This window comes from Pinus tabuliformis, chromosome Q (genome assembly GCF_031772625.1).
Source record: "Pinus tabuliformis cultivar Carrire ecotype Pingquan chromosome Q, CPIR1, whole genome shotgun sequence".
Classification (NCBI taxonomy): domain Eukaryota; kingdom Viridiplantae; phylum Streptophyta; class Pinopsida; order Pinales; family Pinaceae; genus Pinus; species Pinus tabuliformis.
The window spans coordinates 908,550,094-908,569,957 of record NC_142296.1 but is presented as its reverse complement, the minus strand read 5'-3'; positions in this window follow the sequence as shown (position 1 = coordinate 908,569,957).

The window sequence follows — 19,864 nt, the reverse complement described above, 5'->3', positions numbered from 1 at the left end:
AATGTACGTAATGATTTTTCATGTAAAAAATTATGTCCTCTTTAGTTGATATGATTCCTTCTTGATGCATTGTTTTGTTTATTGATATGTTACAAATGGTTATGTCACATTGCTATATAACTGCTTATTGATAAAATGTGTTTAAACGATAAATTGTCACCATACTGATTCAATCCCCCTCTTAGTGTGATCTTTGGTCTAACACATTCATAAGACACTTTAAAACATACCTCATTCTCTCATATGACCTTTTTGACTCCAGTGTGAAATGATCATGATAAACATTCCCCCCCACATGACTTGTTGATGTTCTTATAACTTACAGTGGTTTGCATACTAGAACAACTATGAATCCAAATCTACTAATTGGTAGATGATTTAAATGAAAATGGGATGCTTCAACAATTGTCATGTTTTAGAGAATTCAAGTGTTTATATCATCCAACGTTGGTCAACGTACAAATTTGTTGTAAAATTATTGACATTACCTATCACACGAAACTCAGATCCTATAATTGTCATTGGTTTTCATAGCAAAACCACTTCAAATTAAAATATGCCACCAAAAGATTATTCATAATATTCATGGCATGGTGTAGTTATTATAAAATATTCCTAAAGATGATCAATAACCATTCATTAATTTATGGTCAACATAAATGATCTAGCACTGTCAAATCTACTCTAAGGACAATGTTTGCACATAATTGGCATACAATTGATGCCAAATAAAAAAATCCAAGACATGGGTTTTTTGGTCAATATGATCATTCATACCGTATATTGTCTATAAAATTCTTAGAAAATTCATAAGGAATAATATGTGAGCATGTGTTTTAAGGAAAATTTAGACTTTAACCACTATGTAAAAGAAGTTAAAATTCAAATATTTTTGAATAGCAAGGGATTTTCTTTATCACAATGAAAATCTAGAGTTGCATTAAGGTAGAAAAGGTAAAAATACACTATTTTCAACTTCATCATTCAATTTGACCTCAATTTGAGACCATGGTGCATATTTTTTGTGCATTTCAGAAAACTTGTCAAGTTTGGAACAAAAAGGGAGAAATCACTAAACAAGTGAAGATAAGAATGCATTCATATTTGGTGACATAAAAATTTTCAATTTGTATAAATTCCTATAGAATAGAATATGTGCACAATTTAACTTCCATCAAGTAGTTTGCTAAGTTTAGCATTATTTGATATAAATTGATTTCTATAAGAAAATTTGGATTTTGTATTATGATTATGAGATTTCGAGAGTTTGGGAAAGTGGTTCTAGTCTGTTAAAATTGGAAACCAGGGAAAAACTTCATGCAGGTCATCTTATTCATGGCTAATAATATTTTTATTATATTCCTTTCGTCGAGAGGTGTAGGATTGATATAAAGATCATCCAATTCCGATAAGTATTCATGGAGATATGAATTTATTTTGATTATGGAATTATTATCAAGCTGACCTACAACTCATGTAGGCTCAGAAGCCCAACAGTCGCATCTATTCACCCACCAACATTGTGTATAAATATAAGAGGACTTTTCCTCATTTAGACTCACTCATCTCATCACATCTCTCTCTCTACTGCGCAGATATGAGTCTCTTCTCTACTGCGCTGAAATGGGTCTCTCTCTCTCACACATGTGAAGCCGGAAGCTGTTGAATTTGAAGCTGCAACTGCAGAAGTAAAGATTGACTTGCATGGCCTAGAAGATCTCCTCGGAACTGCACTGTAGGTTCATCTTAATCTCCTTTGAAAGCCACAACTTTTGGTGGTGGAATGAAGTCAATCCGACGAACGGTTTGCAAGATATCGACTGCCCTAGTCTAAATCCGGAAACTACTGAAACTGAAGCTGAAACTGCAGAAGTAAAGATTGACTTGCGTGGCCTAGAATATCTCCTCATCTGAATTGCGCTGTAGGTTCATCTGAACCTCCTCTGGAAGCCGAAACTTTTGGTGGTGGAATGAAGTCAATCCAACTGTCGGTTTGTGAGATATGGTCTGCCCTAGATTGACAATGAAGCCGCTAATGCTGATGCTACTGATCTAGGGTTTGCTACTACTGATATGAATCAGATTTATTGTACTATTTCTCTCTGCTGAATTATTGAAGATAAAAGAAGATTTGATCAAAGGATTTCCCCACACATTGTGGGGTTTGTCCCTGGCTAGCCGCCACATCTTGTGTCTCTTGTCTTGGCTTGTTTTCTGTCGATCGTTTAATGTTCTATTTGCACTTTACTTTATGTACATGTGGTTGCTAATCAGTGGAGAAAAAGAAGTAAACTGTTATAAGCATAGAACATACCATAACTTAACATGGTATCAGAGCTGAGGTGAAGAAAAAGCCTGAGAAAGAGCAAGAGCAATCATTGAAGAGAAGATTGGCAAGGTTATCCTAAAAGAACTATGGGGTCCTCAACACTCTTTCCTGCCGAAGACAAGTTCCGTGAGAAAGCTGATTATCACGGATGGAAGATGTCTATCGATCTAACCCTTGAAGATCAAGGAGTGCTAAACCATGTAAGAGGCAGTATTGTTGAGCCTTCATCAAATGCATCTGTTGCTGCCTGGAACAAATGGAAAAATGGTGAAGTCAAAACAAAGAAGATCATCCGGGACTCTATTGACAAGCGCTTGGTGACCTACATCTCTGATCTAGAAACCTCCAAGGAAATCTACGACAGACTGGTGAGTTTATTTAAAGTTAATGATGCAAATCAAGTTTTGTTTCTTAGAATAAGTTGAGGGAAATCAAGAAGGGTAAAGATGAAAGTATGCAAGCATACTTCTTAAGAATCACCGAGATCAAGAACGATCTCCTATCTATTGGGGAAACCATTACTGACAGAGAAATGGCACTCACAACTCTCGAAGGATTACCATATGAATGGTATGTGTTCAGGACTACTCTTCCGAACAATAATGTAATTCCTAGTTTCGAGGAATTAATGGCTAGATGCATTCAAGAACAAACAAGGGTAGAAGAGGAGGAAATGCCCTTGCCTAAAGGTCCTCCTGCTGCTTTTTCTTCTCATGCTAAGAAAAGAAATAACTATGGGTCCAAATCAAAAGGAAAGGCTAGACCTAAGGGTGGAAGAAAAGGATGATGTTACATCTGTGATAAAGCAGGTCACTATGCAAGGGAGTGCCCTGATAGAAAGGACTCACACCGGGACAATGATCAAAATCCCTCTGATGGCAAATCAAAGGAATGACAAATTCGACAGCAAAGGTAAGAGGAGAGCTGGGGATCGAGGAAGAGGAAAACCATTCAAAAAGGCTAGAAAGTCCAGGATGTATTAAATGCACCTGACCTCAAAAAGAACCTAGTGTCCATCTCGGCAATGGAAGACAAAGGCTACAAGGTAACCTTCAGCGATGGCAAGGTATGTATATGGAAAAATAATGTTAAAGATGCCTTTACTCTTGGGTTTAGTGTTGATTCATTATATCAGGTCAATGGAAGTCCGCTAGGTGTCATGTCTTGTGACACAACTATTTAGTCTGAACTTTGGCATCGGAGGTTTGCCCACCTTCATTACAAAGCTCTACCCGATGTAAGACAGATGGTGACAGGGATGCCCGAATTCTGAGTAGAGAAAGAAGGTGTATGTCCAGGATGTGCCGAAGGAAAGCTCAAAAGGGGACCATTCCCCTCAAGCCAAAGCAAGACCTCTGATATATTACAATTGGTTCACTCGGGCATACCTGAGGTTGGCATTAAGAGGGAGACTACTACACCACATACTCCTGAGCAGAATGGTGTGGCGAGAAGGAAGAACCGCATGATGATGGAAGCTGTCTAGGCCATGCTACATGATCAAAGACTTCCGAAGTTTCTATGGGCTGAAACTACAATCACCGTTGTATATGTACAAAATCGATGCCCTCATCAAGCATTGGGTTCCTAAACTCCTGAAGAAATGTTCACCATCGGTCAAAGGGAAGTCGTGATTAGTCATGATGTCACCTTTGACAAAGATATGGCCCTCAGCAAGGTGGACAATCTGCTGACTTTGAGTAGCTCTCAAGAAGCCGACACCAGGGAACCGAAAGAAAAGGATGATGAATCAATGCCTGATGTAGAAGAACCCATGGATCTGATTGATCCTCATCCATATGAGCCTTCCTCTTCTAGGAAGAGGCCTTCATGGCTTAGGGGGATACTTGATGATGCTAAAGGACATGCTGCACCCTGAGGAACCTTCCATCAAAGTAAGAAACTTAACAGGTATCAGGGATACCTGACCATCATGAGCATGATCATACAAAATGAACCTTCATCATTCTCAGATGTCATCAAGCATTAACTATGGAAGGATGCTATGACCATAGAATATGGGTCTATTATGGAGAAGGATGTCTGGGAAGTAGTTCCCAGACCCTGGACAAGACAATTGTTACTTCAAAATGGATTTACAAGATAAAGCATGCAGGAAATGGAAGTATGGAAAAGTATAAGGTTCATTTTGTTGCTCGTGGTTTATCCCAGAAGGGAGGTATAGACTATGATATTTGCACCTGTTTCCAGATATACGACCATCCACTTGATCATAGCCCTTGTGGCTTCACAAGGATGGAACCTACATCAGATGGATGTCAAGATCGCGGTCTTACATGGTTCTATCAAAGAAGAGGTCTATGTGGAGCAACCTGAAGGATTTGAGATTTATGATTGAAAAACTCATGTATGCAGGTTGAAGAAGGCTCTCTATGGGCTGAAGCAAGCAACCCGAGCATGGTATGAGAGGATCGATAGCTACTTGATGAAGTTGGGATTCACTAGGAGTGAAGTTGATCCTAAACTTTACTTTAAGGTTGAAGATGACAAGCCTCTCATATCGGTGTTGTACGTGGATGACCTCTTTCTAACAGGTGCAAACCCTCTCATTCACAAATGTAAGAGGTAGATGGCTTCTGAATTTGAAATGAAGGACCAAGGACTTGAAGTATGGCAGAAGCCAAGGGAAATTTTCCTATCTCAAGGAAAATATATGGTAAAGATATTGGAAAGATTTGGTATGATGGACTGCAAGCCTGTGACTACCTCGAGGATCTTAACTCTTAGAAGTTATATGGTAGTGATGTCGGACCAGACTTGGGAAATGCCTCTGAGTTTCAAAAACTCATTCGCATTGATGTTCTTGGTGAACCTCCGTCCGAACATATGTTTTGCAGTTAGCATTGTGAGCTCATATTTGGTTGAGCCTCACTGGATTGATGCCAAGAATCTTATGAGATGTCTTCAGGACACAATCTCTCATGGATTAAGATACACTGCCGGAGATGTGAGACTACTTGGATATACTGATGTTGATTGGGCAGGCAGTGTGGTGGACCGTAAGAGCACTTTCGGGTACTGTTTCACCTTGGGATCTGCTTCGATATCCTGGATGAGCAGGAAGCAGAAGTTGGCGGATTTGAGCACCGCCGAAGCAGGATATATTGTTGCTAGCATAACCTCGTGTGAGGTAGTATGGTTGCGAAAGATCTTCAGTGAGCTGTTTGGATTTACATTGGATACCACTGTGATTCTCTATAACAACTAGAGGTGGGATTTGATTATTGAGGAATCCCGTATTCGTCGATTGCCCAGCAGATAGACATCATCCTAGATATGGTAAGTTGATGAGAAAGGAGGCTCCATCACATTAAGATGATGTACAGGTTGATACACCTTGTCAAAGCCCCGAGGAAAGATCTAATCTGTGATTTTCCCAAACGACTTGGAGTCGGTAAGAAACCCTTGTACAAGGGTCCTACATGTTGCATACATTGAGCTCTAGGAGCTCTGAGGGCTTGCGGTTATTACTAGAGCAACATACGACCACATGGTGACTCACCCTCCCCTGGTGGTGCACACTCGAACAAGATGATTCGCTCTCTTGTGGGACAAGATGATTTGCTCTCTTGTTGAACAGGATGATTCGCTCTCCTGTGTAGCAGGATGATTAGTTCTCCTGTGAGGCCTGGATTGATGTGTTCTCCTGTGAGGCCTGGATTGATGCGCTCTCCATGGCGGCCTGGATTGATGTGTTCTCCATGGAAATTGTAGCAGGATTGATGTGTTCTCCTGTGAGGCCTGGATTGATGTGTTCTCCATGGTGATTGTAGCAGGATTGATGTGTTCTCCTGTGAGGACAGGATTGATTAGTTCTCCTGTTGAGGCATCCTACCCATGCAGTCTAGGACTCATGGGAAGTACCTTTCATCTGATCAATGAGCAGGGAAATGAAGTTAGGGACCATAGTAGTACCGATGGACGCATCGTTGTAACTACCGTACTCCCTACGCTAGGATGACCTCCATTGATCTGGGATCAATGATACTGGTCTGGGACCAGTGGTAGGAGTTGTACCATACTATGACGCTGACTTCGGGTCGGTTGAGACTGGTCTGGGATCAGTGGTACATACTCTGTGACTAACTTTGAGTCAGTGGAGGATGATATTGGTCTGGGACCATTGGAGTTGTACTCACTATGACGCTGACTTTGGGTTGGTTGAGACTGGTCTGGGACCAGTGGTACATACTCTGAGACTGACTTTGAGTCAGTATGATACATCCTCGATCATTTCTTCTTCTTCATAATTCGGACAAAAGCAGAGTAGAACAGAACAATGCAAGAGCAGAGCAGAACAGAACAAAACAGTACAGATCAGTGCAGGGCAGAACAAGACAAAGCAGAACAGGCAAAATAGAGCAGAGCAGGGCAAGGGTTAGGCTGTACAAGGCAGTGCATTTGATGGATGAATAGTAACGACCGATAGACAGATTGCAAATGAAGTTCTCCATGGTTGAGAGGGAGTGTTAAAATTGGCAACTAGGGCAAAACTTCATGTGGGTCATCTTATTCATGGCTAATAATATTTTTATTAGATTCCTCTCGTCGAGAGGTGTAGGATTGATATAAAGATCATCCCATTCTGATAAGTATTCATGGAGATATGAATTTATTTTGATTATGGAATTATTATCAAGCCGACCTACAACTCATGTAGGCTCAGAAGCCCAACAGTCACATTTATTCACCCACCAACGTTGTGTATAAATATAAGAGGACTTTTCCTCATTTAGACTCACTCATCTCATCACATCTCTCTCTCTCTCTCTACTACGCAGATATGAGTCTCTTCTCTACTGCGCTGAAATGGGTCTCTCTCTCTCACACATGTGAAGCCGGAAGCTGTTGAATTTGAAGCTGCAACTGCAGAAGTAAAGATTGACTTGTGTGGCCTAGAATATCTCCTCTTTGGAACTACGCTGTAGGTTCATCTAAATCTCCTTTGAAAGCTGCAACTTTTGGTGGTGGAATGAAGTCAATCCGACGAACGGTTTGCAAGATATCAACTGCCCTAGTCTGAAGCCGGAAACTGCTGAAACTGAAGCTGCAACTGCAGAAGTAAAGATTGACTTGCGTGGCCTAGAAGATCTCCTCATCTGAACTACGTTGTAGGTTCATCTAAACCTCCTCTGGAAGCCGAAACTTTTGGTGGTGGAATGAAGTCAATCCGACGAACGGTTTGCAAGATATCAACTGCCCTAGTTTGACAATGAAGCCGCTAATGCTGATGCTACTGATCTAGGGTTTGCTACTGCTGATATGAATCAGATTTATTGTACTATTTCTCTCTACTGAATTATTGAAGATAAAAGAAGATTTGATCAAAGGGTTTCCCCACACATTGTGGGGTTTGTCCCTGGCTAGCCGCCACATCTTGTGTCTCTTGTCTTGGCTTGTTTTATGTCGATCGTTTAATGTTTTATCTGCACTTTACTTTATGTACATGTGATTGCTAATCAGTGGAGAAAAAGAAGTAAACTGTTATAAGCATAGAACATACCATAACTTAACATAGTCATACATATAATGGAAACATTTTTTTGCAATAACATAGAACACTTATAAATTCTAATGCGAGAAAAACCACAAAGATAAAACCACATTCAAATTTTGTGGATTATGACTTTTGTAGTGTATGTTATCAAGTACAACATGTGAAAGTGAAAAACATGAGGAAGTCAGTGGTGCTAACTACTCTATTTCTACTCACCACTCTTTTATTCATCCCACAAAAAAAATCATCATGTAACATGCACTCTTGATGTAGATGAAGAATCCAAATTCAACAATGGCAAAGAGAGATATTCAAGCTGGAAGAAGCATATGACAATATTTTTTTTCTTACTTTTATTTATAAAATTTAATACAAATCCCATTGAAGCTTCATACAGTGTGTTCTCTAGCATATTCCAAATTTGGTTACATTTTATATAACCAATAATCCTCCATGAAGGGTTACATGTAGTAAATAAAAGAAGAACAACAATTCAAGGACAAAAATAAGTTTCACAATAAGTAATTTTGAGACACATCAAGATTTCTTATTGTAGCAAGAAATGTGAAAAAGGTGAGTCTTGCCACACAAGAACCAACACTTACAAAACTTGTGGTTGTTACAAAAGAACCAACCACAAGAAAGCTTAGCAGCAAGTCAAATTCTTTCCAGCATGTTGTCCAATTTTTCAAAGGAAGAAGACCTAATCACATAGTTTAGAAGAATCAAATGTAGTGCTGCACGAGGACATGGAACATCTTCAATTAGCCAAACAAATCCCTGTACTACTGGCCTTTTCGGCAATAGTTAGTGGAGCATGGACTGAGGTCTCACCCGAAGCAGTATGGGGGGATGTTGGAACCAGGTTTCCGCACCCTTGAGATGTCCGACGGGTTGATTTAGTCCAACTGTGAATACCTTCGTGCAGGTTACTTCGCGCACTTCCCTGGCCTGCAAGGCCTTCGTGGCCTTGTTATATCTGTCTTCGTGCAGCCCTAACCAGTGGCTATGGGGCTTTCGTGCTGTGCTATCTCTCCAAGTCATGCCACGGATCTTACTTATCTTCTTATAACAAATAATTATCTTCGCGTAAATAGATACCTTATATTTACTTATTCAACACATTCATATAAGTTCGCGCAACAATTAAACAATAAACTTGCAATTCATACCCAATATACTTCAATGCATAAAATAGGAAAATAAACACAAAGATATTATAAAAATTCTCTTTATTTATGCTTCGACTGGTTACAGACTCACCTAACCTGCGCACTCAGTTGTGGACTACTAGGCCTTTGCACACTCAACTGCAGAGCCTTCTCCTACTCTACGACCCAAAGACATGACTCTACACTTAGACTCACTGCTTCATCGATTGATTTCCTCTCTAATTGTTATCTCTTTTACCCTTAGAGCCTCGCTCTATTTATACAATCCCATGGTCTGTGGACCATGGGTAGATCTCTCATGCCGACACTACATTTACAAAAGTAAGGACAGATAGCCCTATGACTCCATTACAACTTCGCACTCAACGCCCACAAATCGGGGAGTCTTTACAATGGACTTAGTCAAAACTTGGGCTTTAAGCCCCAAAACTTGCCTTGGGGGGATCCCACGCCCAAGACCTTTAACCCCTTTTCACTTTTCCTAACCCTGTTTACTCTACTTTTATGCTTATATTGGGAATTAGGCTCAATATTTTCTAATGCATTTATTTTAGTATTTTAAGTTAATTTATGACTAAGCATTATACAATAACATACTTTAACTTATCTTTCACAATTCGATTAGCTTGTTGACGATTATAGGAACATTTAAAGCTTACAATAATACAATTTTCTATCACTTCACTCCAAATTCGAATTTCCTCTTCAACCATTAAAAATTCAATGAGAATTTGGGATGATCATTCAAATATCTTAGAGATGGAAAGAATCTTGGAGCTCTTAATAATATTTGTAATTAAATATTCCGAGATATTCGTGAAAAGATATTTAGAGATATTTACTTGCTAATTATTAGCAAATGATTTTAACTACATGAGATATTTGTAGATCTGAATTTATTATTGGTTATTTTGGTTTCAAAACAAGTTTATTTATAAATAATATTGCCTTCTCCATTACAAGAGAGAGCTCTTGGAGCATATGTCCAGCTTATGATGGAATAGAGTACAATTTCTTAATATTTCCTTTCACATAGATTGTCATTCTCTAGTTTTAGATGTAATATGCTTTGATTTACTTGATGATGTTACAATTATTTGTTTCCTTGTTTTGAGGGGATTTAGCTCATTATAAATAGATAATGGTGGTGTTTTATTTCAATTTAAATGCCTTTACTTAATTATGCAATTCAATTTCATGAACAATATTTTCCTTTTGCAAGTTAAATTAGTTTTCTTTTAAGCATTGATGGAAACAAGAAATTCCTAAATCATGTCAACGAATAACTTGGTAACAATAGGGTACTAGTACCATGATTGACATTCAAGTACATGATCATTGACAATAATGATTAAGTTTGATTTTGATTGATAAAGTGTACCATATTTCACTTTCATAGTTAATATATATTCATTAAATTATATTATGAAATATACCAATTGGAGTATTGTTGTTGAATGTTTATTTCTTGGAGATTGAAAACTTAACTACATCCTAATCTATAACACTCATGGATATAGTAAGGTATAATTTAGTGATGAAACTATCTTTTCAAGCACCCCATTTTTAATGGTGCATTGAAATTGCAACAATTTTTAACCATGGTCTAGAAAATCATAGTAATACATAATAACATAGCAATAACATCATATAATTTTAAAATTCAACATTAATTCCAAATATTTTTTACTTTTAATCAAAATTTAAATGATAATTACATTGAATGAAACACAAATGATTTCTCAAATTCATTGTTGCATTGTCAATATTTAGAACAAATAAATTCCTTATAATTAAAAATTATAATCCAACAAACATAGAAATGTCTCATAACTTCACATATGATCATAAGCAAGTTAAAAAATTTCTTTCAAGTTACCATGCATACATCATATTGATCAAAATTACATAAAATGTTGTATACAATTATTCATATTGACTTAGGTTTTGACACACCATCAAAATCTACATCATCTTCAAAATAATGACTAGATGAATATATAGACGACCCATGACTTCTCAAATTCATTGTTGCATTGATAATATTCAAACAAATGAATTATTCATAATTAAAATAGATAATCCAATAAACATACAAATGACTCATAACTTCATATAAAATCACGTGAAAGTTAAAACATTTCTTTCAAGCTACCATGAAAACATAATTATGATCAAAACTACATAACATTTTGTATACAATTATTCATATTGACTCATAGATTCTGACACACCATCATAATCTACATTATCTTTGTTGGCCCAAAAATCACATTGAGAGGGGGACGGGGGGTGCTAAATCAGTGTGAGGTCAATTTTATAATTTCTCAATCTCAATTAATCATACATCTATTTAACAGTGACCATAAAAATTATATCATTAGTTATCACAATGCATCATCACATAATCAACATAACTATAAAATCCACAGGAAAGAATCACATCAAATTGAGACACAAATTTTTCGGTGGAAACCCAAATGGGAGAAAACCACCAACACTTATTTTGCTCTATCTTTAATTCTTTAAATCAATTTGTAGGCCCCAACCTAAGGGAGACAACAAACCCAAAACAATGCAAGTTTGCATTTGCAGTAGGCTACAACCTAATTGAGGCACCAACCTCGAAAGATGCAAGCAATTTCTCACTGTAGGCTCCAAACTCGAAAGATGCAAGAAATTTCTCACTGTAGGCTCTAACCTTATTGAGGCTCCAACCTCAAGGATGAGTAAGATCTAACCTACTCTAGGATCTAACCTCAAGAATGAGTAGGCTCCAACTTCAGTGGAGGCACAAACCTCGTTCTTCAGCTTCCTTGTGGACCTCTATTTCATCTCATTGTCAAACTAAAACCACTATCAACATTTATCATTGAATCATAAGTAATGTACTAATCTACAACCGGTATCATCATCTCAATCTACACATATAGTCACTGCCACCATCTCTATCACTGGAACCTGCAAACACTGTTACTGCCACACTCACTATCATTGTCACAATTTTTGTCACCAAACATTGATACTACCAATCTATATTTATGCTGTCACAAAACTGATCTACTCAGAATTTTGGGCAACCTGCTTCTTTAGAATATGAAATCGGATTACATATTCCTCCAAATGACCAAGTCAAAATTTTCCCTTCAATAATGTCACAATGTTAGGATTATATGAAACCCCAAAAATTAAACATCCAACAAACATGTATGACTCAATTTTCATTTTTCAATTACTCCCTATCAACACTTTTCCTTCGTTGGTTTGTTCATATGTGAAACTTGTCAAAAGGGTTTAGTCCTTTTAGGGACCTTTTAATTATACCACATACACCATGTGTATGGAATCATATCATATACCAACATGGGGTCATACAACATATATAAAACTTTATACCAACGTGAGGTCATATGACATATATCAAACTTTATACCATATGCAAATCCGAGGGTCATATGTCTAACTTCATACCATATGAAAACACAGGGTCATACAACTCTATAAAATACATACCACATATAACGTTTCCAACGAGACTCAATCTTAGAACCTCCAACTTCTAATCCAATTCATTAACTAATCAGGCTATTGTTCATAACTTTTAGAGGCATAAGTTCACACCCCTTTTATTGCCATAATTTTTCCTTTTATCAAATATTTCCCTCCATAGGCATAAAAAAAAATTAACCACACAACAACAACCCTCCATAAAATCATGACCGAGCACCAAGAAACCCCATTGTTTTCCATAGTACCATAGATCCTCCGCGGGTTGAGACTACACCCGAAACATAAATCAACGTAACCACAAACCATAGATCATATAAAAATTGTCTTTCATGGACTCGAAACTACGACCAAAGAGATATCATCGTAAACCATACATCGCATGCATAACCCATCTTCCACGAACTCGAAATTGTGACCATAGATTTGTCACTTTAAAGCATACATCGTATATAAAAATTGTCTTTCACAGACTTGAAATTACGCCAAGAGATATATCAACACAAATCAATTCAATTCTCACCACAATTATTTTTCTCTTCGTTTCATACCACCGTAGCCCTGGTCACATGTATTTATACATGTGGTTTAGGGTTAATGCCACAATTCAAACACTAGGCCGACCAAATTCCCTTATTGCTTAACCAATAACTTGGCTCCACGTTGGCTTAGCTCATGCATATGACCAAAGAATATTACCTGGTCCTTAGGGCCACAGGCGTCCATTTTCTAAAGTCATCATGAAATCACACCTTCCATTTGGTACACTGAGTGGGCCATGTTTCATCCAAATTCATGCCTAATGGACAATTGCAAATGCCATTTCTACTTGCCACATGAAAACTCCTAGTGGCGTCACATAAGTGTGTTATCGTTAACTTAGGGCCATGAGTCAATCATTAACAGGTTCACATCATTGTGTAATGTGTTTCTATTTCATAGTTACAACAATGACAATTAAACCTCGTGCAACTTTATCCTCATCTAACCATTAACCTATTGGGAGCATTGTTGATTGAACCGAGACCGGCATGTCCTTTAATAACATTATAGTGTGCAACTCTATGTGCTCGTGGTCATTGATTTTCTTGTACAATGGTGGATCTACCTTGAACTTTCCCATTGTTTAACAAAGTACATTTTTGGCTTTCATCTTATAGTTTCCCTTGCAATTTGACCCAATCTAATATTGATTTTCAATTGGCCATAACTTCTCATTTGAGAGGAGTTTTTTTGAGAAGAATATACTTTTGTAAAGGTACCAATGAGATCTATGAAACCATGTTATTTTCAAGATATTTTGAGTACCATAACTTCATGCACCCATATCTTGATACAATGAGATCCTGCAAAAGGTCAAGATGCCATATTGCTTCACAAAAACACTTTACTGCTTTTTTGATCATTAAGGACGATCGTGTTGTTGTTGTCCCATACACCCCTTTGACATCAATGACATATTTTTACCATCAATGACAACACTATGTGAAACAATCTTCAAATGAATAACTAGATGAATATATAGATGAACCATATATTCTCTATTATCAAATAGTGCCCCATCTAAGTCAACACATATGCTCAACATTACAAATGCAAAAGCCTTCTAGATCTATGAATGGGTTCAAAAACCTCCCATCTTGCCATTATTTCTTGTAGTAGAAACCTCTTCATAGTATATGTGGTCTTGGATTGAAGAGTTCCTTTCTTTGTCAAACTAAATTTATAACAAGTATGTCAACATCCTTTAAGTTTAAGAGGTCAATCTGGTGATGATTTATATTTGGACCCTTTCTTTTTCTATTTCTTCTAATTTTTTTCCTCAGCGATTATCTCTGTCTTATACACACACCATTGAATGAGGGTTTATTTTTTGCATACCAATGTACTTCAACTATTGTAACATATTCATTTACTTTAATGACCTTTATAACCTTAGTAACCCAGAATGGATAACCATGTGGATCTCCATATACTAGCACTGCAATCATGCAACCCTCCTTAATATTACGTATAAAACTCCTGTAAAGGTATTCCATGGCTTCACATTGTGCACATGATATTCTAGAACCAATATACATTTATGTTTCCTCTACCTGTGAAGACAATAATACATTGAGATTGTATTTGTTCAACAATGTTTCTTTCCTCATATTCATTTGGCATTATTTATGGTAAAATATACAGAGTCTTCAAAAATGTATATCCATTTCTTGATCTTAAAATTATGTCACTTTGGTATTAAAAAATGACTCTCACCAATCAGAATCAACAACGTCAAAGTACTCATATGTGTCCTTAATAGATTTCTAGATGACTTCCAAACATTCAGAATAATGTACATCCCTCTTATTCCTTCACGTATAATGAATTTCAAAAAAATATTGTAATAACAATAGGTTGACGGAAATATTGAATGATTTGGAATGAACTTAAAAAATTCTAAACCTAATGAAGGCCCCCATTCCGCAATAGTTAAATACTTCTTGCCCCATATAAGTGTTTTCCTATCATTTTTTTTAAATACAAAATTAACATTGGAAGATAATGTCATTAAGTTATTTAATGCATTTTTATTCACAATGAAATCCTAAAATAAATCTTCACGTGTCAATAGTTTCTTCCAATTTATGAAAAATAGGCTCTAAAACGTATTATTTCTTAATACATGCAATTAATTATGGCAAGTTCCCAACATTCTTCCTCCTGAATGTTGCTGAAAAACAACTAAACATTTGGTCAATATGGCCATGAGTGTGCCTAGCAAGAAAGAAATCAAAATTTACCTTTTGAAAGATTCCCAATTCAAAATGCATGCGTAAATATCCAAATACAATTTGATTTTTTGTTTTCATGACTAATGTTGTCTAATTGTAGATACAAAACTTGAGGAGTATTACCTAACCAATTAACAGTCACATGATGAATTATGGTGATAGTTTTATTTGTATCATTGTGAATATTTGGAGCTATGAAGTAAACCCTTCGACTCAACACATTTTCCCATTGAAACCATACAACCAACAAAGTGAAACTGAATAAAATTTCCCTCCTGTAAATATTTGGGATTGTAAACAAACTATGGTAGAAGTGTTTTCTTTTGGTCCATATCATCAACTATCAAACCTAAATATTTTTTTGGAATATCATAACACTTATTTTGATGTTTGATAATACTCTATCTTATGACAATTTTTGCACTCTGTTTGTACTCTTTTGGATTAAGGATTTACTTTTGCGTCAGTAGTCTAGTTTTCCCTAGTGGCAGATTGTGAAAGAAAATAGCTTGATATATGATATTTTTTAATAATCAATAGAAAATTTAATTTACAAGAAAAAAAAACACTTATTTTGATGCTTGTAAATTTGTTTTCTTTCGCTTGATTGTTGATTTTGATGCTCTTGAAGTGATTTGACACCATATTCTGCACATAACATACAAACAATCTATTGATACTATATTTTCATAGTTGATAGCTATTCAATTATAAAAAATAATGTTATAAATGCTTACCTATTTTTGCCCGTGGGATATTATCCCTTTTTTATTTAAGAGAAGTACTACAAACATCAACCATTAACTTCTTAGGAATATGGACATTTCTGAATTGTTTTTTCCATATCATTGTAAAATATGTAATGAAAATTACCATTGCCTTTAGCACCTTCTCATATTCTTTGTATAAGTTGTAGATTTCTTGTCTTGATAATTCATCTGGAATATGGATTGTGTCTCTATTTGGAATAAAATCTCCATGTTTAAAAAAAAATTATTGTGCCATGACAATGTAGTATTTGTTAATAACTCAATTTTTCCTCTATGATGTGCCTTTGAATAAAATGTAGGGATTTTTTCTAATCTTATTTCGATTCTTGATAGACAAAAATTACCAGTTGACTATATTTTTTTGAAAGCCTTTTATACAAAGTAAAATATTCCTAATGTGATAATCATAACCCATTTTTTTAGATACCATGCACCCCACTAAATATGAATTTTACACGTTTTTATTCATTAACAAATATATCTTTCTTTTCTCCAAGGCATACTTGAAGTGGTGCCTTCAAAGTCCTTAGAATTAAGATTTTCTTAGTTAAAGTGCTCAATATTATTACTATCACTTTCATCAAACTCTTCAATAGGTGAACAATATTAGTCTTTATTCATAATAGAGGTATTCCTATTATATTAATTAATACAAATATAATTGGTGTGCAAACGAGATGTTGATTTTACAGAAATAGAAAAATCAATATTAAATAAATCCATGAAGTTTAAAAAAAAATGTAGAATGATGCAAATTCTCACTCTCCCAAAACAACCTTATAACTCAGAGATTGAAAATTTCACTTCAAAGTTTCCTCCCAAAAGTTACCCTCCAAAATTCCACCCTCCCCAGCCACCCACCCCAAAAAAATTGTACTTAAATTTTATTTCCCCACACACATATCTACTTTCTAATTTTGTATTCCTCACTCACACACACATATACTTTCTTATTTTGTATTCCTCACATCACATTCAATCTTAAGAATCAATGGTTAAAAAACTTGGAACAATTTATAAAGGAATTATAGGATTATCAAGAAGGCACTCAACATGAAGCTTTTGCATTTAAATGATTAGTATTATTTTTATATTTTTACTATTTAAAAAAAAAATTAGAAACTATGTTGTATTTTTTATATTTTTGTGAAAAAATAATATTTTTTTTACTATTTATATATATATATATATATTTTTAAATCACCAAAAAATTATAATACTTTAAGGGAAAAACCATTTAAAAACCACATTTTTAGGGCTTTTAGAGGAAAAAACACTCACTACAAAATAATAATAAGAACAACCATAAAAATAAATAAATAATTTTGAGACATTTAAGAGGGAAAACCAAAAGAAAAACCATAATTTTAAGGCATTTAAATGGGGAAAACAAACAAAAATGTTATTTTTAATAGATTTGAAGAGAAGACAAAAAAACATTTTTGTTATTCATTTGTTTAAAAAAATCATTTGATTATTTTATTTCTACTTTTAAAAAAATATAAAATTTGATTATATTTTTTTGAAAAAATATTTCAAATATATAATAAAAAATGTAAACTAAATTTAAAAAAAATAAAATTAATAAAAAATAACATAAAATATAAAATCATGTTATGGAAAAAAAATATATATATAAATAATTAATTACATTTAAAAATAAATAAATGAAAAAAACAATTTTTTAAGAAACATTTCAAATATATACCCAAAACAAAATCGAAATTTCAAAATATTTAAAATTAATAAAAAATAACATTAAAGGAAAAAATGTACGAAAAATTAGTCTTAAAAAAAATAAACATTTGAAACAAAATTTAAACATTAAAATATTAAGAAATCATATATTAATTTTTTTCCAATAAAAATATTAATAAAATAATAAAAAAAAATTAAAAAAAAAAAACCAATTAATAAAATAAATAAATTTATTAAAGAAAATTAAAAAAGAGATTCAAACCAAATGTATTTTGTATTATGTTTGGGACTAATTTAATTTTTTCCTGAAGTTTTTAAATTAGTTTTTTTCTTATTTTTTGTTTTAAAATTTTTAATTCATTTAATATTTTTTTTTTTTTTTAATTTATTGATGATGATGATGATGATGATTAATGTCCATAAGATCAATGTGGTTTATCAGACCTTTAGAAAATGAGAATCTAATTGTGATACTTCAAAATCTTATTTCTATGATAAAAAGAAGGGAAAGAAGCACTCCAAGATCACTATAGTTGGGATAACTTAACAAGTCAAGAATATTGGAAATGTGGTAGATGTTATGGAAATGAGAGCAGATGTGAGTAACAGTGGGACAATCTAAGAGGAGGTGTTTTTAATCCTCCACCTTCTTAGTATCACAAAGTTGATAGATTCTATCATCTTAGGAGTTTTTGGAGTAGACCATTGAACTGTTTCACTTCAAAGCTCATGAGAATTAGTTCTTATCCTAGTGATGTTCATCTTTTCTTAGTGCTGGTCATAACAGAGAGATAATTCTAGTTATCAAGTGTGGGGTTTATCACCTCCTTATAATATCTTTGCTTCCTTTTTCTATCCAACTCCTTATAATCCCATAATTTATCCTTAAATTCAGAGGCAATAATATCTTTGACACTATCCTTGTTTCCCATGATGATCTCCTCCTTTATCTCCCAGTGGTTGAGCCAAGACTGGGCATCCTTATGCCACCCAAGCTTGAGGCGGAGGTGGGGGATATTTGTTTTTTTTAAATGGTTAATTAAAGTTTTTATTTTATTTCTTAAAATTTTGTTTAAATGTTTGTAATACTTTTATTTATTTATTAAATAAAATAAAAAATAAAAAATAAAACAAAAACTTTAATTAATGGTTGAAGCTTATTTTTATAAAATATTATGGAAAATGCATATGAACATGCTATACAATCAGATTGTCCGTGTAGTGCTAGAGAATCACGATAACATGTTATTCATGATTTACAGTTTCAAAACCAACTAAGATACCCATTTATACAAATTTATGAGATACAAAAGTATTTAGGACCCTTAGGATTAGGGAATTGGTTGGTTGAAAAATTTTCCATTGATTAAAAGCAATCATTTTTCCTATTTGGGTAGCCAAATTGGCTTAGGAGTCAACAAGTTTGTTGTTATGTTGTTGCACGTGGAACCCTTCAATATTGTAGTTCATTTTTTTCAACCAAATTTATAATTCTATTGAGAATGACTTCTAATCTTATATATTTAGCCTTATTTTCTAAATTGCATGTGTCTTAGGATTATAAATGGGTCCTGTAGAATAAGAACATGCCTTTTATGAAATGTACAAGCTAGAATAATGCCATGCAGAAAAACATATGCCTATGCTAAATTATTGGAAACAACTCCTAGTTCCCATGCATATTGTCCTTTGATTATTCATCTAGGGAAAAATACCACCCCTTCTCCCCCGTCCCCCAACTACACTTGTTTACCATTTTAAAATTGAAGGTCATGGCATCTCCTCGTGGGACGATCATCTAGTTTCAATTCCCACAGGGACACATATTTGGCCCATTGTGATAAGGCTCAAGGAGTAGGTTCACCACCCTCGTGGAGTCTCGATTATCTCTAAGTTATAAATTCCTGGTATATTTGGCTTACAAGTTGTTGGATATACTCTTGGTTTTATAGTGACAACATTGATCTTGGGCCTCACCTAGATTACTCCAACGAATTATTGATTCACCATGGTTTAAAAAAAAGTGAAGGTTATGAGGGTGAACTTTAATCCTCTTATATGTGCATAAGTCATGAGAACAATTATTTTAATCT